This window comes from Mauremys mutica, chromosome 4 (assembly GCF_020497125.1).
Source record: "Mauremys mutica isolate MM-2020 ecotype Southern chromosome 4, ASM2049712v1, whole genome shotgun sequence".
Lineage (NCBI taxonomy): Eukaryota > Metazoa > Chordata > Testudines > Geoemydidae > Mauremys > Mauremys mutica.
This window is the reverse complement of record NC_059075.1, coordinates 114,540,516-114,559,504: the sequence shown is the minus strand read 5'-3', so window position 1 is coordinate 114,559,504 and position 18,989 is coordinate 114,540,516. Positions and strand designations below refer to the sequence as shown.

The 18,989-nt window shown below is 45.7% G+C and overlaps 1 pseudogene; it reads left to right on the top strand.

Moving 5' to 3' along the window:
* Positions 1–18,989, top strand: part of LOC123369017 — a 322,921-nt pseudogene that overhangs the window by 32,010 nt on the left and 271,922 nt on the right.

Genomic DNA, 18,989 nt, shown 5'->3' with positions numbered 1-18,989 from the left:
AATCGCCCTTCCCATGAATGATGCAATTATGGACCCTGTGAAGTTGCTCTGGCAAACCCCTGCAACGATTCCACCTACCTGTAAGATGTCTGATAAAAAGTACTATGTGCAAAAGGCACTGAATTCCTCTTTTCGCATCCAATGCCAAATTCATTGGTGATTGATGCAGTCAGTGAATGGGGTAGACAACATAACTACAGAAACATCCCATAAGACAAAGACTGGAAATGGCTCAAACTTTTCGGCCACAAAGCATATTCTGCTGTGACCTTACAATTAAGCATATTCTGCTGCAGTCTTACAACTACGAAGTCTTACTGGCAAAGTATGACCAAAATAACTACACAAGTCTCTCTGAATTTACTGACTTTATTCCAAACAACAAAAAAGTACAAATTGATCATCACAGAGGGTCAACTCATAACCAGAACAGCACAGAGCACGGGGGTTTGGGCTGCTGGCTCCCCACTGCCAGGCATTGCTCTTCCTGGGGCTTGGGCTGTCAGCCCACGTGGAGCACAAGGGTTCGGGCTGCTGGCTCCTCCGCTGATTGGGGCAAGGCTGGGCTGCCAGCCCCAACTGCCCTGCCCCACTCTCCCTGGAGCTCAGGCTGTCTGCCCTGCAACCGGATCCCACCTGCTGCTTCCAATGCCCAGGATCCTCTGGCCGCCATTAGTGAAATTTTTCTGGCAAACCCCCGTAACGTTCTGCGAACACCCTGTAACATTCTGCGAACCCCACTTTGGGAACCACTGATCTATCTGGATTCCCAAAGTCAGTACATTCAACCATAGAGGACTTATTGTTTGAGGGATCCAAACTTTTCGCAGACAAAACAGATGAGTTTTTACACACTCTTAAGGACTCGAGGGTGACATTGCGATCTCTGGGCATCCACACACCTAAGATCAAAAGATGACAGGGCTGTTATCAAGCCCCTCAAAGATTCTGACCCCCTCCATACGCACAACACAATAGATACTACTATCATCAGGGTCAAAAACAGAAAACCTTGAGGAGACAGCAATCTGCTCCCTCGAATACTACCTCTTAGCCATTAACTTCCAGACAACCAATTTGAAGCCCTGGTTAAGGGCCCCATAACCCGTCTCTTTCAATGCTGGAACCATCTACAACTTGCAAGACATTTGGAGATCGCCTGATTTCCATTTTACCTGATCTGGCATAGTATTACAACAGACAGATGGGTATTAGAAATTATCCAAACTGGTTACTCCAACTCCCTTACTTCCAACCCCCCTACTTACCCCCTGTCAGGGTTCCCTCCCCACTCTGAACTTTGGGGTACAGATGTGGGGACCTGCATGAAAGACCCCCTAAGCTTATATTCCACCAGCTTAGGTTAAAATTTCCCCAAGGCACAAATTCCTTTCCTTGTCCTTGGACAGTATTGCTGCCACCACCAAGTGATTTAAACAAACATTCAGGGATGGGGCACTTGGAGCCCTATTCCCCCCCCCCCAAATCTCCCCAAGCCTCTTCACCCCTTTTCCTGGGAGGGGGCCTTGACAATAATATACCAACTGTTAGGTTAACAAAGTGAGCACAGACCAAATCCCTGGTTTTTAGGACACTGAAAACCGATCAGGTTTTTAAAAGAGGAATGTTATTTAAAAAAAATAAATAAAAGAATCACATCTGCAAAATTAGGATGGAAGATAACTTTACAGGGTAAATAAAAAGATTTAAAACACAGAGGATTCCCCTCTGATTCTGCTTCCCAGTTACAAAACAGAAATAAAATTACCTCTTAGCATAGGGAAAATTCACAAGCTAAAACAAAAGATAATCTAACACATTTCCTTGCTATTACTTACAGTTTTTGTAATCTTGGATGCTTATTTCAGGTAGGGTTTTAGGAGATGTTTTTTTCCTGCCCTGGTCCCTCTCTGTCCAAGAGAGAACAACAAAGAGAGCACAAACAAAAACCTCCCTCCACAGATTTGAAAGGATCTTCTTCCCTTATTAGTCCTTTTGGTCAGGTGCCAACGAGGTTATTTGAGCTTCTTAACCCCTTACAGGTAAAGGAGGGATTTTATGCTCCCCGTAGTGGTATATTTGACACCCCTGTTTCCCGTGCCTCTTCAGGGACCCCTCTCATAAACATCTACTGTGAGAAGAGGTAACCCACCTCATATCTCTTGGAGCAGTAGAACCCATACCATCCGAGTATAGAGGGAATGGGTTCTAGTACCACTATTTTCTCACACACAGAAAAACAGGAGGTTGGAGATCTATCCTCGACCTACGGCGACTCAACAAATATGTGAAAAAACAGTGATTCAAAATGATCACACTAGGCACCATAAACCCTGCATTAGGAAGGGGGGACTGGTTCTCAGCCCTCAACCTCCTGGATTCATATTTTCATACATACATACATCCCTCACATCGAAAATTTCTACGATTTGCAATAGGACAGGACCATTTCCAATACAAAATTCTACCCTTCGGCCTTTCCACTGCGCCTTGGGAATTCTCAAAGGTATTAGCCGTAGTAGCTGCCTATCTACGCAGGGAGGGAATCATGATATTTCCTTACTTGGATGACAGTCAGCTGAAAGCACCAACACTACAGGCAGCCATAGAGTCCACTGAACACACAAGAACTCTGTTTACCAGGTTAGGCCTTCAGATAAACATACAAAATGTACTCTAACACCAGTTCAACACCTGGAATTTATTGGAGCAGATCTCAACTTCTTCGAGGCAACTACCTCCCTACCAACAAAATGATTTCTGACTCTAACCAACTTGATCTCCACAGTGCAAAACAGCCCGCAAGTGTCTGCCAGAACTTGCCTACAAATTCTAAGCCACATGGCCGCAACGACGTTTGTTGTCCGACATGTAAGATCACTATACAGTGTCTACAAGCTAGGCTCCAGACAAATTATGTCCCGTATAGGCACAGTATAAACAAGCGCCTCACCATGCGGATACAATCAAAGACTCCTTTTTATGGTGGACCAGTCCGAACAACGTTGGGTGTGGGAGGGGTGCCCTTCCTACAGAAACCACCATTGCTCACTATCACCACAGATGCATACATTCTAGGGTGGGGAGCACATCTGCAACTACACTCTATACAGGGCTGATGGTCCATAGTGGAGTCCCATTTTCATATAAACCTGCTAGAACTGCGAGCGGTTTGGAACTTGCTCCCTCTTTTTATTGCTAATCAGAGACAAGATTGTCCATTAGAATCTGCACAATGTGGCTTGTAGATTCTACATAAACAGACAAGAGGGAGCATGATCACACTCCTTCTGTGTGGAAGCCATGCGACTTTGGCAGTGGTGCATCAAGCACAATGCCAATATTATGGCATCAGACCAACCTGGCTGTCAGAATACCCTGAACAGGAAGTTTTATCATGATCACTAGTGGGAGTTGAACACATGGGTAATCCTAGACATTTTTCCAACATGGGGGGTTCCCAACAACAGATCTTTTTGCAACTGCACAAAACACCAAATGCCCCCAGTTCTGCTCCAGAGCAGGACTCGGTCCACACTTTATGGGCGACACCTTCCTCATCAAGTGGAATGCTCTCCTACTATACCCTTTCCCTCCCACCCCGCTTCTAGCCCGCATGCTTCACAAGATCAAACAAGACTGATCCAGAGTGATCCTAATAGTCCCCACATGGTCGTGACAAACATGGTATCCTTATATTCTGCACATGGCCATCTGTCCACCACGCACACTCTCACTTCTACCTCGCTGCTATCGCAGGACGCAAGTCACGTTATCCATCCAGATCCCTGGAGACTTCATCTCAAAGTTTGGTTACTGCATGGCTTAAACAGCCGTAGGGCAACTATCCGTCTCATGTACATACATAAATGGAGGCGATTTAACTCATGGTGCCAATGCAAACAGACTGCACCTCTGTTAGCCCCCTTACCTCTCATTCTAGACTACTTGCTGGAACGCAAACAGATGGGCCTCTCCATGAGTTTGATACATGTACATCTGTCCGCCATCACTGCATTCCATCATAAAGTAGATTGATTCTCTACATTTACACATCCGCTCCCTAAATGCTTTTTTAAGGGTCTCTCCAATTCCTACCTGGAAGTTCAGAACCTCATGCCACTATGGGACCTCAACTTAGTCCTCCATGCCCCCACCTTTTGAGCCCAAGGCTATAAGCTCCCTGATACACCTTTCCATGAAGGTTGCATTCCTAGTGGCCATTCCATCCGCCAGGAGGGTTGGAGAACTGGCAGCAATCATGACCGATCCACCTTACACAATCTTTTTCAAAGATAAAGTATCCCTTAGACCAAATCCCAAGTTCCTACTTAAAGTTGTCTCATCTTTTCATCTCAATCAACCGATACACGTACTGACATTTTTTCCTAAATCACATGTGGACAAGCGACAGTCCAGATTACACTCCCTGGATATCCTCAGGGCTATAGCCTTCTTCATTGATAGAACAAAATCTTTTCGCAAGTCTCCAAAACTGTTTGTTCAATCACTGAATGATCAAAATATAACGTCATTTCCAAACAAAGTCTATACAAATGGATATCAGACTGCATAAAAGTGTGTTACCTCTAGGGTGACCAGAGGGCAAGTGTGAAAAATTGGGCTGGGGTGGGGGGTAATAGGTGCCTATATAAGAAAAAGCCCCCAAAATTGGGACTGTCCCTATGAAATCGGGACATCTGGTCACCCTAGTTACCTCCAGCATGAACAACAACCCCCTATGGGGGATCCGCATACATTCTACCAGAGGCCTCTCAGCCTCCATAGTGTTTCTTAATAATGTTCCCATCACAGAAATCTAGGGCCAGAACCTGGGCTTCGCCACGCACATTTACCCAGCGTTGCGCTTTGCAACAACTTGCATCTTCTGATACTATGTTTGGGCACACCATACTTTTATCTGCTACAACTTCAACTCCAAAGCCTGCTCTTTCCACTAGAGGGCACTGCTCTGAAGTCACCTAAAGTGGAGCACCCACAGGGACATCACTCAAAGAAGAGAACATTACTCACCTTGTGCAGTAATGGAGGTTCTTTGAGATGTGTGTCCCTGTGAATGCTCCATTACTCTCCATTCTCTCCTCTGCTTTTGAGTTTTATTACTAGGCTCTGCAATAGAGAAGGAACTTGGGGAATGGGGTGTCACAGTGCCAGAATCTCCCTTTATTGCAGAAGGTGAGTAATGTTCTCTTTTAAAGCTTTTTTAATCAGTTGTGGCAACCTCAATCCCAGAAATCTATTTTCCTCCTTATTCAGGTGCAGTCCATCCCATGAGAACAGTTGACTGTCCATGAATGCCTCCCAGTGGTCAAACATCACAAAACCCTTTTTATAGCACCATTGTCTGAGTCATTTATTGATCGTTATAATTAGGGCCCTAGCAAATTCATGGACCATTTTGGACAATTTCATGGTCATAGGATTTTAAAATTGTAAATTTCATGATTTTAGCTATTTAAATCTGAAATTTCATGGTGTTGTAATTGTAGGAGTCCTGACCCAAAAAGGAGTTGTGTGTGAGTTGCAAGATTATTGTAAGGGGGGGGGGTTGCATTTCTGCTACCCTTACTTCTGTGCAGCTGCTGGAGGTGGTGCTGCATTCAGAGCTGGGCAGTTGGAGAGTGGCGGCTGCTGGCCGGGAGCCCAGCTCTGAAGGCAGAGTCGTCGCTAGTTGTAGTGCAGAAGTAAGGGTGGCATGGTATGGTATTTCCACCTTTACTTCTGCACCAGGGGTGGCAGGTTTGTAGAAATTTTGGTGGTGCCCAGAACCCGCCCCTGTCCAAACTCTGCACCCCAAACTCCACCCCTCCACCTGCCCAAGGCTCTGGGAGGGAGTTTGGGTGAGGGAGGAGGACTGGGGTGCAGGCCCTAGGCTGGGGCATGGGATTGGGGTGCAGGGTGCAGGCTCTGGGAGGGAGTTTGGGGATGGGAGGGGTGCAGAGGGATGGGGTGCAGGGGTGAGGGCTATGGGGTTTGGAGTGTGGGAGAGGCTCAGCATGAGAGTAGGAGTGTAGGGGGTGAGGACTCTGTCGGGGGCTGGCAATGTGGGGTTTGGGGTGTGGGAACAGCTCATGGTGAGAGTAAGAGTGTGGGGGGTGAGGGCTCTGGCTGGGACTGGGGATAAGATGTTTGGGGTGCTGGAGGGGTCAGGGCTAGGGTAGAGGGTTGAGGGTGTGGTGGAGGGTAAAATCTCTTACTGGGGGGGTGGGCTCTGGGGTGGGGCAGGGTTGGGGATAAGTTTGGGGTGCAGGCAGGCTGCTCCGGGACAGGACAAAGAGGAGGATTCCCCCCAGCCCTTTCCCTGCTGGCGGCAGCAGCAAGCTCTGGGGGAGGAGCCCCCCTTTCCCCCCAGCAGCACACTGTTACTGCATGTGCTCCTAGGGCCCCCCTCAGGTCCAGGAATCTCCCTCACCTTCCCTGTGGTGGGTGCCGTGGGGTGCTGTTGCCCCTGACTGTAGCCTCACTGCAGGTAGGGGGATGGGGCTACCTCCTGGCCCAGCATGGGGCAGGAGCAGTGACTGTGGGCAGGGGGGAGGGGTGCCAGAACAGGGAAGGGTTTGAGGGGGAACGGCAGGCTCAGAGTCAGTCTGCCCTGGCACTGGAGAAGGAGGGCACTAGGACCCTGTGGCAGCAGTCGCTGCAGGGAAGCAGCATGGAGGAGACAAAGACAGAGATGCTATGCTCCGGGGCCCGGGAAAGGCGAGTTGGGGGCGGGGGCAGCAAGTCGGGGCCACGGGACACTTGGGGAGGGGGGCAAATTTTGGTGGAGCTGAATATTGCTGGTGCCCAAGCACCACGTGGGTATGGAACTCGCCACCTATGTTCTGCGCTGCTGCTGGCGAGGTGCTACATTCAGAGCTGGGCACCTGGCCAACAGCCACTACTTTCTCGCCGCCCAGCTCTGAAGGCAGCGCAGAAGTAGGGGTGGCAATACTGTGACCCTCCCCTAAAATAACCTTTTGATCCCCCTGTAATACCGTTTTGAGTCAGGACTCCCAATTTGAGAAACACTGGTCTTCCCTGTGAAATCTGTATAGTATAAAGTAAAAGCATACAAAAGACCAGATTTCACAGTCCGTGATACGTTTTTCATGACTGTGAATTTTGTAGGGCCCTAATTATAATCTTGGTGCTTTCTAGGGATGGGTAGGATTCCACTGAAGATCACCTGAGCATCCATATCTTTAAGCATTTTCCCCAGCCTGGTGAAATCTTCCTTGATGCATTTCACTGAGAATCTATCAGTATAATTTGTTCCCACATGAGGGACAATCAGTGGATTCTTTCCTGCTCCCATTAGGAGCCTCTTCAGCCTCATCTCTGCATTCCATATTTTAGCTCCCAATAGACAGCATACCCTTCTGTTCTCCAGATCCACTCCGGTGACAGGCCTGTCTGTTCTTAGGAGGGAGTTCCCAGTCACGTACATTGCAGAGGCTAATCTAGAAGAACTCTGGTTATAGGCAAGTAACCTCCATTTATGCAGCCACCTCTCTACTTATCTTCCAAGTTATTGGTTCTATGCAGATACTCTGGAAATATATTTTCTGCATCAGCATATGTGCCTGTTGGTTGTACAAACTCTTCCTGGTGTTGGTGCAATTCTCTGGCCTTCCTCCTGTTCTTTCTGGCTGTAAATCTTCTTGTCTTCATTTCTCACTTGTAATCTTTTGCAAGTCATCCTCTATTCTCCTGGGGCTCCAAACTCTGGCTATCTACACTTCTTATGCCCCTCTTTTTGTTGTACTGGTCACATGCATAACATGTACTGAATGCTGCTAATGAAAACTTTCTGAACTTTTGTGCTAGGGCACATGGACACCATCAGTAGGATTCACATGTGCAGAACATTTGAAAGAACCACAGTTACTATCTGGCAATAATCGTTCTATACTTATCTGTAACAAGAATTATTGGAGATGAGCCTCTGCATATTCACACTTTGTGCTCTATGCCCCACTTCCTTAGAGTTTCAGGTTAGGAATTCCCAAATTATTGGAAGGAATTGAAGCATAGTTGAGGCCATCCTCATTGTTCATACCTTCAGAACCCTCCAGGATGGGAGGGGGAAAAGGGGGGAAGAGGGGTGAATAGCCCCAACAGACACTGCTTTCCAAAAGGTGCTGGAAGCTTGTGATGCAGCTACATGATCCCACAAACGTGAATATGCAGAGGCTAATCTAGAAGAACTCTGGTTATAGGCAAGTAACCTCCATTTATGCAGCCACCTCCCTACTTATCTTCCAAGTTATTGGTTCTATGCAGATACTCTGGAAATATATTTTCTGCATCAGCATATGTGCCTGTTGGTTGTACAAACTCTCATTACCTCAAGTTATTTTCATGGCTTGGTATTTGACTTTAAGAATGTGAATCTGTGGAAATTCAGAGAAATGCCACTTAGGATAAGTAACTTAGGTCTTGTCCACATGCAGAAGTTGCACCAGTTTAACTTAAATTGGTTTTAAACTGATTTAGTTAAACTATTGCAAATCCCTTTGTAGACACTCTCATTTCATTGTAAGAGTGGCTTATTCTGGTTTAACTTAAACCTATTCCAAATCAACTTAAACTAAATTGAAATAAATTTGGTTTAAGTTGAAAAAAGTGTGTCCACACAACCTTTTGTGCAGCAAGTTTACTTAAAGTGGATTAAAATCACACCTTAGGTTGAATTGGTGCAATTTTCCTGTAGCTAACCCCCTAATTTTCATTAGTGTAGTAGAAGAGTTTCATATAATAGTTTGTTCTATTTTCTTTTTTTAAGGTCTTTCAAAAATCATCATTAATCTAATTAAAGGAGAGTCTTTGTTCAATGATGTTACCACTGCAATTGTTTTTGAACTTTACAGGGATCTTGTATCTGACCCACATACTGAAGTTGGTAAGGCAATATTTTCCATAATATTTATTCTCTTTTCATCCTCAGTTATTCTGAGGCCTGTGAGATCCTAGTTATGCAACAGAACTCTGATTTCTCTGGTAAACGCACACTAAATTCTATGATAAATTGACACTTTTGAGACAGGATAAAATATATTTAAAACATTCAGAAGTAAAGATGCATAACAGTACCGAATGATACTAATTTTTATAATGTTAAATAGTTCAGTAAAGCTATTTGGGTTAAAATAAACACCTTGTTTTTCATATTTCCTGTTGCCTCTGAAATTTCAAAATTGTGACATTTTAGCATTGACATTGTATAAACTGATTATAGCCGTTGGGAAACCAGAGGGTGTGGCCACCGGGCTGAGCATGTGTGTTGCAAGAATCAGATTTTTGTCAGTGGATTGTGAGGGGGCTTATTTGGAAGACACATTTACATATCTAACTTTAAACTCATTGGGAGTTTCAAAGATCCAGTTGGGCGCCCTCCGCTGGCCATCCTCCAGACTGCGGTGAGGAGATCCAAGCCTCTGGATCCTTGAGTGTTTTAAGCCTCCAAAGTTTGCATAGAGTCCAGTCACTGCTCAATATTGGGTTCCCTAGGCACATCCTCAAGGTGCAAATTCTTTATGTCTAATTCTCCCTTCTGAGAACTGTAATCCACTGTCCAGCTGCCTTGCCTCCCTCCTCCCCACCCGAGCATAGGGTTAACTCTTCAGACTCCCTCATAGTTAAATATATTCTCTTCCAGAACTCTACCTCAAGCTGTAAGCCTTCTGATTTACAGTTTAATTCTTTCTGGAGGCTCATAGTAACTGCAAAACATATAACACACATGGATTAACTTTCCACAGAGTCTAACACAATTTTTTATTTCCTTAATCATATAAAGCACGAGAGAGAACAAATAATTTAGAAAAGACTAAACATTCTAACTGCAGTACACCCTTCCTAGCTAATCCTTCCTATGGGAGTCCATAGGGGTGACCATCTGCGTCCAGCAAAGCAGACAGGGTTTGCTGCTTCACCTAGGCTTCTTCACTCTGGGGTGCTTCTCCTTCATGAAGTTCTCTTCCCCCAGTGCCTATGAGTATGCTCTCTTCTGCCACGTGCTTCCTTTTCCTGTGTTCTCTCTCTTGTTTGTATGCCCCACTTCCAATGTCTTCTTCCTTTGTTGTGTCTTTTGGTAACTTTCCACTGATCCAACCTTCACCCCCACCCCCCATCCCATCCCTGCAGAGGGGCAGGGTAAAAGTGGTTTTCTTAAGCTTGAGGTCACGTGTTATTTCTGAGTGTTTGCACCTGAATTGGGTTGTTGAGTTCAAAGTACCTTCCTGTTATCCTCAGTCTGAGGAAGGCATGCTTTTCAGGCTGGTAAGACACGGTCGATACACAGAGAGAGAGGCATTCATGATACAGTGATTTTTATTATAAAATTTCATTATGTCAACCAGAATTCATAATTTGGACAGACAAAGCTCCCAAATCATCATAGGGGACCCACTAGCACTTATGAATTTTTGGAGGCCTATAAGAGCCTGGCCACCACAGGTCTTACCCTATTGTGGTTGTATAGAGGAGGGGACCAAACAAATTTATTTTCCACCATTTTTGTTATAGAGAGTGTAATTATCTTTTAAGGACTCTGAAGGATCTTGTGTTTCCAATCACCTCCCTGTTGGAGGTCATCAGGAGGACCTCAAAAGGAATGTTTGGTCTCATTGTCAGTTTTATGTAACCTTTTTTTAATTGACAATATTGACTATGCTTCATGTGTTTTTGGAGCTGCAATTTCCCCCAATATTCATGGCACTCTTGTTTCTGAGCTTTGATGCTTTGTGTATAGTTCGCTGTAGTCACCATAGTCCTATACCTCAGGACAGATTGTTGGGAGGGGTTTTTTAGAGATGAAGTAGAACTGTGGCCAGTGTTGAGTTTGGCGTAAAATTTGAAAACATTCAACCGTGGGTAGGCTCTTACCTTTGCAGCCAATCTCCAGCAGTGACTCTTTCTGGAGGTCTGTTGTTCTGGATGACCCCAGAGTTAAACTCTGCAAGATTAAAATCATTATCTGACATTGCATGCAAAGATATGAAAGAGTAAACTCATTTTTTGATAGAAATGTCAGAACCCTCTGCTAGCTTGGCTAATTCACATATTTAAAAATACAGTGGAAATTTGCTTACAAAAATTCATTAAGATTGCTGTTGTACTACAATACTTTCTTGTCCTCAAATATCTTTCCTGGTTTTCATAAGTCTGTGGGCTTTTGTTGTTGTCAAACTAACGTTCTTTTTGAAGACATGTGGAGAGAGCTTAGCTGAGCATTTCCTAGTTATCGAATGTTTGAATTTGGTGTGTTGAAGTCTTGCATTCCAGAAGCTATAGGGACAAGAAGTCTCTCTTGTGCAACAGAAATTTTAACTCCACTTGAATGCATTTTTAAAAAGTGAATTACTAATTTATAATTCAATCTTATTTTCTTCTTTTACAGCAAAAGAAATTATTATTAAACTAGTATTAAAAATTTTTGCCAGTACCATATTTGGATTTTTGAGTTCAAGAATAGTTAAATATTGGCTGTCTCATATCTTCAATGATGGATTAACTGAAGTAATTCTAAGCTTCTCAATGGCATACCTGATTTTCTTCATTGGTAAGACAAGGAATAACTATGCCCCTATTAATTCAACTAAACAAAACTGAACCTGATTTTCTGAGGGGTTTTTTTGTTATGCGTATTCAAATATACATTTATTTACTAACAAAAATGTTACATTACAGTGATGTTAACCTAGCCATGTGTGACATATTTAACAGCATAAACAGAAATATGGTAAATTACATACTTAATATCTAAACCTAGGAATGAATAATGTTGTATTGAGAACCTTAAATTCTGCATTGTTACTTTGCATTTGACTGCTTTTATTTTAACTTTAATATTACATTAAAGAAGCATTTTAAAATTGTATATAATTTCTTGTAAATCCTGTAAATCCAGGTGCCTTAGTTACCATGAGTCCAATTTTGCAGGGTAGAGAGGAATTAAAACTAATAAATGGAAAAACTGTAAACGGTTAAACAATTTTAAGCACTGCAGGTCAGTAAATGAAAGTTTTACTGTTCTCATACTAACATTAACAAGGCTACGGTGTACATCTTTTTTATTTTATTATGTAAGTTTAACATGATTAGTTTATGTTAAATTATATTCTTTTGAAAAGAAAAAAGATTACAAAATATTACATATGGTGTTTGCAAAATGGCCACATAAAGTTTTCAGTGCAAATATGTGGCCTCACATGGACAGTCAGTATATTACATAGCACTTTTTTTTTGCTTATGTCACTTTTGGAGAACTATAAGTAGACAATGAAATTGCAGAATTTAGATTTGAGGCTCAAGCTTTCTGTAGTTTTGGTGTTCTTCAAATCAGGTGGACAAGGTAGTGCATCCAGGCCTGGGTAGGAGTCTTTGTCTCATGTCAAACCTCTCAACTACAATGCACAGTGCTCTCAGAGGTAATTCAAAGCTCCAGCCTCTCTGAAAGGGATGCCTTCATATTTAAATAATTAAAAAGGCCACACAACTTTATATAAATAGAAAATAGGGGTTTGGGGTTCATGAGAATTTGTTCATTTATTCTGAGAGGCTAAAAGCCCACACAAATATTTTTCCAGGTGAATCATAATATGTATCAGTGTTACGTATAACGTTCTGGATCACAGACAATATAGACACTTGCATTTGTGCTGATACAGCTTTTTTCAAGGCTTGTTTAACTTATGATCTTGAGAAATTTTCCTGCCCTATTGTTGAGGAAATAGTGCACAGATCCCCTTAAGTTAGAGATTGATTTTACCCATTCAGAGAAAAGAGAGGTTTTCTTATCTATTAAGAGTCGATAAGACCATTATTCTGTTGTACTGTGGTTTGCACTGCTAGTATGCAAAATTTTGAGAAGTCCTTCCCTTCCTGACTCACCCAAGCCCCAATCCCAGTTTCATCCCCTAACTGTCTAGTTGATTATTAAAAATACAGGGGGGCAGGATCAGCAGCAGGTCACACACACAGTGAAGTCAGTAAGCACCCTGGTCGGTCTGTGAGGTGGTTTTCATGTTCTGTGTGGGTGGGGGGTACGTGACTTTGTGGCGGGGGAGGGCGGTTACAGATCTTCTGCAGCGGTCCTTGTCCTGGACCAAAGAGCCACGCAGCAGGGGAATCTGTAACCGTCCTCCCCCGCAAAAAGGTCACATAGCCACCACACACAGAGTCCCGAAAAGGAGGGATGGCAGGCTCCGTTGAAACAACCAGTCCGGCACTGCAGACCGCTCTAGGAGCAGGAGCCTGTCATTCCACGAGTTTAGAAGCGGTCTTTACATCAGTACACACCCTACCCACCACAGTCTGCATCCTAGTTTTAACCCTTTCCCGCCAAAGCAGTAATAAAGAAAATGGTGTTCATTAACAAAGTGCCATGCATTTTATTTTTAAATGTGTGTTGGAAGTGGGGGAGCGGGGTGAACGGGGTATGTAACTGCAGAGGATAGTCAACATTAACTGGGTAAAGAAATGGGGGCAGGTTCAGCTTCTCTGTAAACAAACATAACAGTCAGAGGTTACCCCGCTCACCGAGGAACCTAGCTTTCAAAGCCTCCCGGATGCACAGCGCTTCCCGCTGGGCTCTTCTAATCGCACGGCTGTCTGGCTGAGCGTAATCAGCAGCCAGGCGATTTGCCTCAACCTCCCATCCCGCCATAAAGGTCTCCCCCTTGCTCTCACAGAGATTGTGGAGCACACAGCAAGCTGCAATAACAATGGGATATTGGTTTCGCTGAGATCTGAGCGAGTGAGTAAGCTCCTCCATCTCCCCTTGAGACGTCCGAAAGCACACTCCACCACCATTCTGCACTTGCTCAGCCGGTAGTTGAAGAGTTTCTTGTCACTGTCCCAGGCGCCTGTATAGGGCTTCATGAGCCAGGGCATTAGCGGGTAGGCTGGGTCCCCGAGGATCACTATAGGCATCTGCACATCCCCAACAGTTATTTTGTGGTCCGGGAAGAAAGTTCCTTCCTGCAGGCGTCTAAACAGACCAGAGTTCCTGAACACACGCGTGTCATGAACCTTGCCCGGCCATCCGACGTTGATGTTGGTAAAACGTCCCCTATGGTCCACCAGTGCTTGCAGCACCATTGAAAAGTAGCCCTTTCTGTTAATATACTGGCTGGCCTGGTGGTCCGGTCCCAGGATAGGGATGTGAGTTCCATCTATAGCCCCACCCCAGTTTGGGAATCTCATCGCAGCGAAGCCATCTATGACGACTTGGACGTTTCCCAAGGTCACTACCTTTGAGAGCAGTAGCTCAACGATTGCGTGGGCTACTTGCATCACAGTAACCCCCACAGTAGATTTGCCTAAGCCAAAGTGGTTCGCTACTGACCGGTAGCTGTCTGGCGTTGCAAGTTTCCAGAGGGCTATGGCCACTCGCTTCTGCACAGTGAGGGCTGCTCGCATCCGGGTGTCCTTGCACTTCAGGGCAGGGGACAGCAACTCACAGAGTTCAAGGAAAGTGCCCTTACGCATGCGAAAGTTTCGCAGCCACTGTGATTCATCCCAGACCTGCAGCACTATGCGGTCCCACCAGTCCGTGCTTGTTTCCCGGGCCCAGAACCTCCGTTCCTGAGCATGAACATGACCCATTGCCACCATGATGTCCACGCCGCAGGGTCCCATGCTTTGTGAGAGGTCTGTGCCACTCTCACACTTCATGTCCTCACCGCGCTGCCGGAGCCTCCTCGCCCGATTTCTCAGCAGCTGACTGTGGAAGAGGTGGACGATCAGGTGCGAGGAGTTGACAACGGCCATAACTGCAGCGATGATCGCAGCGGGCTTCATGCTCGTAGTGCTGTGGTGTCCGCGCTGTCACTGACCAGAAAAGTGCGCGAACTGATTTCCTGCCGGCACTTTCAGGGAGGGAGGGCGGGAGTGACGGTTGAATGATGACAGTTACCCAAAAGCACCCTCGACACATTTCTTCCCCCAGCAGGCACTGGGGGCTCGACCCAGAATTCCAATGGGCAGTGGGGACTGCAGGAACTGTGGGATAGCTGCCCACAGTGCACCGCTTCCAATGTCGACGCTTGCCCCGTTAGTGTGGACTCACAAAGTCAAATTACTGTCCTTAGTGTGGATACACACGTTCGACTTTGTAAGGTCGATTCCACAAATTCGAGTTAAGTTAAATCAAACTACTCTGGTAGTGTAGACATACCCTTATTTGTTGTTTGTCCTATTTCTGAAATATTTTTCATTGAGGCCAATCACTTTTTCTTTATATGTAGTTTCAACTTCAAGTTTTTTCTGTTGTATTATCGTTGGTTAAGTGTTCACTTGAGCCAAACTTGGGTGTGATTTTCTTACTCTTCTTTAACCATTTCTCACTCCAGCCAAGTGCCTCTCCCCTCTCAACTTATAAATATACTTTATTGTGAGTTAAATAGCATTCATGGGGGAGGCTGCTAGATCACCTGCATTGGTGGCCAGAACTTCTGCTCTTTCACTAGTCATTTCTGCTTGTTCAAGAGTGACTTAAGCAAAATTTTCATCTTGTTAGAGACTGACATTTCCCATTACAGAAATACCATTTACAGGTAAGAGAGAAATCTATTTAAATTTGAAAACTATGCACAGTATGATTTTTACGTAGAAAGATATTCTTAATTTGAATGATGTCCCTGTGGGTACTCCACTTCAGGTGTCTGTGCACCCCTGTGCTGTTGATCAGAGAATTTCAGCAGCAGTATCCATCTGGATTGTGCGTGCGCCGTGGTTGTCTTGCAGCACCATTGGCACCTCATCTATTGTATGTGCGACTCGACACCCTCAGTTCCTTCTCAATTGGTCCCAGCCTGAGCTGGAAACCTAGAAAAACTAGTTCAAAATAGTTTTAAGTTTCATAGTATAGTTAGTAGTAGTTTAGCTAGTCTTCATTAGTCTTAGTTACTTAATTTTTTTCTTTTTCTTTCCTCAGAGCAGGAAACATTCAACCACACTCAACAATGCCTGGTTCTCCGGGTTTTAAAAGATGTGGCGCCTTCTGAGACACTATCCCTGCCTGACAGTCATTCCCTCTGTGTCCATTGCCTTGGTGAGTCACACATCTCCCAGAAGTGCACTCAGTGCAGTACTTTGAAGGCCAGAGCTAGACAGGATCAAGACTTCCATCTGAAGCTCATCTGACTGGCTTCTGACTGGCCAAAAGACTCCCAGGTACATCACCCTCAGTGAAGGATAAGGCTCATTCCTCAAAAAGATCGAGGAAAAGAGCTATGACCTCACTGCAAAGACTAAAATAAAATGGTCTCCTGCTAGGTCGCTGTCCTCAGTGCCAACCGCATTGCGGGTAAGCACCTTTGAGGCACCAGGCACCTCTGGCACCATCCACACTGGGACCCCATTAGAAAGAGAAGAAGTCAAGGCACACATCTAAACCTTCCTCCTCCTCCTCCTCTATGGCACCAACAACACCGGTGAAATACACAGTGCCAAAACCCTCACCAATGGCTGTGCCACCACCACTAGTGCCAACGACTTCCTTGGCACTGACAGAGAGGGTGAAGATGGCATAGTCCACACTGAGCAAGTCAGGTCAGAAACCATCGGGACTGTCCATGGCACCATCTAAAATACTGACATCGGTAACAAAATTGATGGCACTACATCAGTTTCTACACCAGAAAGACATCATGGTATCCTCAGTACCACTCTTGCTGCTCTTCAGCACCGATGGCTCCCCAGAGCATACAGCACCGGAGCAATCAGCCTCACCCACTGCCCCTCCATTCTCTAGCAATGAGGATGATAAACAGGAAGAGGTTGCTTTTGCTTTGCACCACTCTTCACCTGTCAAAAACAGACCACCTTTGGGACCCATGAAATCAAGGGCTCAATATGGGCAAGACATTCAGCCTTAGTACGGACAGCCATGGATGTGCCCACCCATGCCTTTTCCCATGCAGTGGTCACCCTGAGACCCATGGGCAACATACAGGACACATTACAACTGACCTCCAACCCCTCTTAGAGGAGAGATAAGATTGCCACCACCGTGCTGCATACCGGAGACCTCTGATGTCCCTGAGGAAATGGGGGATGAGAAAGAGGAGGGCACAGAGCAGGACATGATCTCACCTGCACATAACTCCTCATCACCAGACAAAACCATAATGCTCCCATCACTGCCGATGATTTTAACCAGTTCCAAAAACTGTTTAAAAGGGTGGCGCAGAGTCAGGAGATCCCTGTGTCTGACACGCAGCACAAACTCCTCCAGATTCTCCAGACCTCTTAAACCTCTAAAATTGCGCTACCCATAAATGACGCCCTGATGAAGCCAGGAGAGACTGTTTGGCAAACACCAGCTACTGTCCCACCAATATGTAAGAGGGTGGACAGGAAGTATTACATGCCTGCCAAGGATATAAACTTCCTTTCCTCCTCCTCCCCCTCCCACCCCCCAATTTCCTGGTAATGGAGGCCTCAAACCAACACGGCAAACAGCCACAGTATAGATCTAGTATCAGAGGGGTAGCCGTGTTAGTCTGAATCTGTAAAAGCAGCAAAGAGTCCTGTGGCTCCAACATGTCTGTTAGTCTATAAGGTGCCACAAGACTCTTTGCTGCTAGTATACATCTACTCCACAGATAAGGACTGGAAGAGGCAAAAGGTCTACTGTTCTGAGACCTTACAGTTCTGTGTGGCAAACTACAGCATGCTCCTGGCCAAATATGACTATGACAGTTATGGCAAACTGAATTATTTTATTAATGACCTTCCAGAGGAGAGGCGGGAACAGTTCAAAGGTTTACTCCCCTAGGGACAACTTGTCGCCAGAACTGCACTACAGGTGTCCCTTCATGTGGCAGATATGGTGGCAAGAACAGCCAAAGCTGTTGTAATGCGCAGGGCATCCTGCCTGCAATCATCAGTAAGGCTGCAAGTCTGTCACAGAGGTCACAGAAGTCACAGATTCCATGACCTCTGTGACTTCTGCAGCGGCCAGCAGCAGCAGTTTGGGTGTGTGGGAAGGGGCTCAGGGCTAGGGGCAGGGAGTTGGTGGATGGGTGGGGCGCTTACCTCAGGGTGGGGGGCTCCTCGGCTCCCACTGGCATGGCCCTGAAGCTCCTAGGCGGAGGAGGGGCCAGGGGGCTCCACGTGCTGCCTGCAGGCCCCAACCCCCACAGCTCACGTTGGCTGTGGTTCCTGGCCAATGGGACCTGCGCAACTGGGGCATGTGGCGGGAGCAGTGCGTGGAGCCCAGGAGTCACTCAGGGCTCAGAATTGGATACACTGTTAAGTTTCACAGTGCTATCCTCGATCACTCAAGCAACTCTGAAGCTCCTTCGATCCACAGTGGGGCATTGCTCTACAGTTACCTGAAGTGGAGCACCCATACAGACATCATGTGAAGAAGAGACAGTTACTCACCTTGTGCAGTAACTGAGGTTCTTCAAGATGTGTGTCCCTGTGGGTACTCCACTACCCACCATCCTCCCCTCACCCTGTACTTTGGAGTTTGCATTAGGGACTCTACAGTAGAGCAGGAACTGAGGGGGTTGGGTCACACGCATGATAGATGAGGCACCAACAGTGCCGTGAGACAACCACTCTGCATGAGCGACCCAGACGGACACTGCTGCTGAAATTCTCTGATCAATGGTGCAGGAGTGCACTGATACATAAAGTGGAGCACCCACAGTGGGACACATCTCGAAGAACTTCAGTTATTGCACAAGGTGAGTAACCTTGCCTTCACTCACATGTGTGTTGGAATATTTATGCACTACTGTATTTTTCCAGGGACTGATACAGTCTGACTGATACTCTGCCAGGGTAATGTTAGGTCCCCATAACTGCCTATGCTTCCTCCCCTTGCCACAAGTATTGCTTCAACCAGCCTGCCTATGAGCCATTCCAGAGACAGAGTTAGAGCACCATAATTATTGTATTACGGGAGTTGTGAGAAGGCTATTTTCTTCTTCGAGTGACTGCTCATGTGTATTCCACAATAGGTGTGT